This window comes from Rhineura floridana, chromosome 7, assembly GCF_030035675.1.
Source record: "Rhineura floridana isolate rRhiFlo1 chromosome 7, rRhiFlo1.hap2, whole genome shotgun sequence".
Classification (NCBI taxonomy): Eukaryota; Metazoa; Chordata; class Lepidosauria; order Squamata; family Rhineuridae; genus Rhineura; species Rhineura floridana.
In genome coordinates this window covers 14,458,072-14,463,213 of record NC_084486.1, presented here as the reverse complement: position 1 = coordinate 14,463,213, position 5,142 = coordinate 14,458,072, and positions in this window count along the sequence as shown.

Here is a 5,142-nt window from a genome sequence, read left to right as displayed (position 1 = left end):
GTTGTTGATTTGAATCTTTAGCCAGCTGGGTTTCTGAACAGGGTGAGTTTCTTTCCAAGGTTACTTCTTGGGTGCTTGCTGCTGCTGCTTCTGTAGCCAGAGCTTCCTCTAATGCAGTCTTGAATGTGAGCTGTCCTTTTGCAAACATATGCTTTTGCAGGCCCTCATCATGCAACCCACAGACCAGGCAATCACGCAGCATCTCCTCAAGGTTTGGGAAATTGCAGTGTTTTGCCATGCGTCTACGTTCAGCAACATACAGAGGCACACTCATTTCTGTCCTACTTCTCACTTTCTAGAGGTGTTAATTGCCTCTTCCTTCACCATACTCTGCTCACATGGGTCCCCCCTAATTGATTGATTGTCACTCTACCTATCAGTCATGATCACCCCAACTAAACAGCATAAAACATGGCACCACACCCCTATACTTGGTTGCTAATCTTTCAACCATCTTCAAAGGCCTTCCTCCTGCAGAAGTCACCCTAGACCAGCTAGACCAACATTGTGATTTTATGCTTTCTTTTCCTTTTGGTTGCCCATAGTCATGGTTTCTTCCAATTTCCTCCTTATTGACACTCCTCTTAAATAAACATTTTAACTGTATTTTTGGCCTGTACTGATTTCTGGTCACACTCAAGGGTGGATATTCCACGTCGCTTAGGCCATTTGTTTTCTGGGTTAAAGTGCACAGGAGATCAGCAGAGGTGATGGACTGAAGCTGCCAAGCCAAAGGCTTGCAATTCAGCTGGCAGTCCCTCTGCTCCCGAGTAGACCCTCATAAGTCAGTGGGAATCCTGGAGCCACTGACCTAGGTAACAAGTGGGTGGTGGCAGGAAGACAGTACTGTAACAGGACACCCATTGCCAATGGGATACCCTACCAAGTTTGTGCTGGAACAGAATGATAGGAATCCTAGCAGGAATACAATGCACAATTAAGGCTAATATGGGAAGTAATGTGTATGTGGTTATACACAGCAGTGACTCAAATCTGCATTGTGGGGCAGGGGGAGCACGTCTTTCCATATGGACAGTTGCTTAAAATATCTGATTTCTCAGACATGGATCAATTTTCAAAGCATACTTCAGGTCTAATGGCCAGGATCCAAGGAACCAGTTTAGGCATGCCCTCAATTGTGGGCATGCCTACTAGGATTTTTTTTTTCCTGTGCAGAGCAGCCTCCCATGCCATGTCATGAGCTACTTCTAAAACTCTTCTGATTCAAAATGTTTTTTTGTGTCATATGAAAGGCTTTTGTTCACAATATACCAGCTGAAAGATTCTTTGGCACTCGAACTTTTTGTGCAGTTTCTTTGGATCCTGGCCTATTCAATAAACTGGGAGAAACCTTGTATTAGCTTAGGTTTACGAGCTGCAGTTCAGGTCTGGAAATAAAATGACATTTAATATTATGTAACCAGTTCTATACCTAATTCAAAATGCTGTTGATGTGCAGTTTTTCATTGCTTTATTAGACGGAAAAATACAGCACACTGAATGGGGGAATATTCTGAGACAGATTTTAAATTATTTTCTCCAAAGAAAACGTGTTTTATTGGTGTTTGGTGTGATTGCTATAGTGGTGCAGTTAGTGCCACATCTGCAGCCTCAGTGCTTAGGCAGGGCAGGGTGGAGGGTGGGAGGCAGGGAGGGGAAAAGTCCCTCCTATGTGCCAGCTCACAGACTGCTGCACCCAAGAGGCCCAGATTGGACCTGGTCCTGTCATGGGATGGCAGCAGAGTCTGCACAGGATCTAGAAGATGCTGTGCTGGCCCAGCCCTAACCCTGAAACGCCTCGTTTTGGGGGTTTCTGCTAGCTACCACGGGCAGGGGTGCCGCTGGCATTAGCTTCTGCCCACCATTTGGCTAGGCACATTGTGGCACTCCTTACAGGTGGGGGTCCTCTCCTGGTAGCAACTGGCAGAGTCAGGTAGGGCTGGGGAAAGGGACATCTCCGCTCCATCCAAACACCTGTCCAGCATGGCAGAGCAGGGGTTTGGATTGCTCTGCCCGATAACACAAATGAGAAATTTAGCTGTTTTTAAAACGATCATTACTGGAATAGTAACACCATCCCCCAAAGCTGATGGACAATGCAAATGGAGATTAGCATTTTATATGTATTACTTTTATATGTATTACTTTCTGTAGTATAAACGTTTATAACATATTTACTATGCAAAAACAAATATTTGCTTTTCATTCTTTAAAAGCAAGCATAAATTTAATCTGATGAACAATTAGGTTAACATTTATATAACACTTATTATACAAATATTATTACATGATCCGTAGAGCAAATGTGGCTATGTATTGCACTGAGATAATTGGATTGGTCAACCATATCAGAAAGACTGTGGGATGCCATTACTCTACAGTACACTTATTTAGATATTTATTTGGACTGTGACTTTCATTCTCAAACTGTGTTGCTCACCCAGGGATGGTAAATTGAATGGTGAATGCTCTCAGCACAGTGCCACTCTCCTTCCTCTGGAATGTACACAAAATAATCAGATTTCTTATCACTGAAAATTGGAGGTAAATGATAATCATCATCATCATAAATAGAAGTGAATCACTGATAAAGTGTACCTATGGACATGAAAGGCTTTCTTGTCATTATTTCCCCATGTCCTCGCCATGGTCTATTGCCACTCATAACCACACCCCCTAAAGTTCACAGTTATATAATTACTGCAAATGGTACACATGGCCCACACCCACCAACAGAAAGGAGCTGAGTGGCACTCTTAAGCATTTTCCTGGGATGTTATTGGGAATGATCATTCAAAAGTGATTGGCACAAGGCTGCCCTAGTTCAATATTAGGAGGAATGATGTAGAAGAAGAGCTTTATGTTTGCCATCCTGGGCTCCTTCGAGAAGAAGGACAGGACATAAATTCAAAGCATCATCATCATCATCTCTACTGCAAAATTGGGTAAATGACTGGAGTCCTTTAGCTTCTTTAGTTCCTTTGTTTAAGCTCATTTCCGGTTGCCTGATTTGTATTTATAGTCAGGCGTGGCACTGTGTCATGAATGCAGATATATTATATACAGTGATTTTTTTGTATGATAGTACTCACCAGTACAGAGTACCACCACCTCTTTCTTTTTGCTGCCACTGGCACCCATGGCACTTTTATCAAGATATGAGTACCGGCACCTCATTTTTATTTTTATTTTTTACAAAAAAGCACTGATTATACACAAGTGACAAATGCTGTGTTGACACTGCTCCCTGTCTCTGGAATCTAGCGAAACTTCTGAAACACACTGGAGGGCAGAGATCACATTCATTTACTCCTATATGGATGATGGGCCTGTAAATCCTACAAGCAGCAGTGGCTCCCATTGTCCCTGGGATCTCAGTGTCTAATCATTATAGCGCTTGTTCCTCATGCTGCCATTCCACTCCCACACCCTGTTGGTTTCTTTTGCATAGTGCATAGGAAATGCCAGCAAGGACTAAAGAACTCTGAAAGTTGTAGTTTTCGCATAAGGAAACACACATCTCTCTTCCTCTCAAATGAATTTTGTTTATTCTGTTCTAACCTCGTTTCAGTTTGGTTTCAGCAAATCTCCCAAGCTCTGGACACCTCACATAGGCACAAATCATTCCTAATTTTATATGTTTTATTTCCCGCCTTAAGGGTTTTTCTTTCTCTCTCTCCCTCTCAATTAGAAAGTGGCCCCCAAGCACTTTCGATTAAGAAATGGCCTATGGGAAAACTGCAACTGTATGGCTTCTTCTGACATCAGTGCACCACACAAAAAGTTTTGCCACAAAGTTTTGGAAGCCAAACTAGATAACCAACTATCAGTGGAGGTAGACTAGTATACAGAAGACGAAATGGTTTCCTTCCCTTGTGAGATTCTGTGAGTAAGCATGCTCCTTTCAAGTTGGAACCTCTCCTGGTATTTTTGAAATGGTGTATTAGGAACTACTACGACATTCTTCCTCATTCCTCAGGATTTGATTGATGACTGTGAATCTGCTACCTGTTACTAGAAAATCTAGTAGCGGGTAACTCCCAACACATTGCAAATAAAAGCATAAGAAAATCCCCATTACTGGCTGAGGTAATCTAGTGACACCTATGTCTTCCCATGAGGAAAAAGACTTGCCTAACTAAATGTTGAAAGGCAAGACTAATTAGCCACTCTACATAAGAATGGCTGTGGAGAAAGTCAGCTACTAACTCTTATGGTAACTGTACAAAATTTTATTTTTCCAGCTGTAGTTCTTTCCAGATTATTACCGTATAGAAGGAATCTTCTCCCACAACAATATAAGTCCAAATCAACCCCCAGGCTCAGTTTTCAAAAGAACCATGTCAATATGGAGCAGAATGTTCTGAGTAATTAATTCTCATACCAGTCACCTGCCGAGTCATGTGAGAAAGCCTCATCTCCCATGTGACTTTTACACTTCTATGATTTGTATTTTGATTTCAGACACCTTGGTTGTTCTCATCCTTTTGGAATTCAGGATGCAAAGAGCATTATATAACTTTTGGAAACTCAGAGCTTTTGTGAATACTCCTGTGTCCTTTGGCAGCATTTTCTAACCTATGGGACAATGAATGATCTTTACAGTATTTGTCAGGTGCTCAGAGGGAGACATCACCAGATGGTCAATATAGGAATCAAATTGATTATATAATTGGAAACAGAAGATGGAAAAGTTCCATACATTCTGCAAAAACAAGACCAGGAGCAGACTGCGCTACAGATCATGAACTGGTCGTATCAAAAACCAGAGTAAAGCTAAAGAAGAAGAACAAAGCACTCATAATGCCAAAATACAATTTAAATGACATCCCAGAAGAATATAAAGATCAAATAAGGAACAGGTTTGAGGCTTTAAACTTAGTTGACAGAGAACCAGAAGAACTATGGACTGAAGTCAGAGACATTATCGGAGGAATGCAAAAAGACAATACCTCTTGTTAAAAAGAGAGAAAGACCTCAATGGATGACTGAAGAAACTCTTAAAATGGTTAAAGAGAGAAGGAAAGCAAAAGCAAGAGGAGATAGAAACACAGTCAGAACCCTAAATGCAACAATACAGCGACTAGTACGTAGGGACAAAGAAAACTATTACAATAGTTATTGTACAGAAATAGAAGAGGA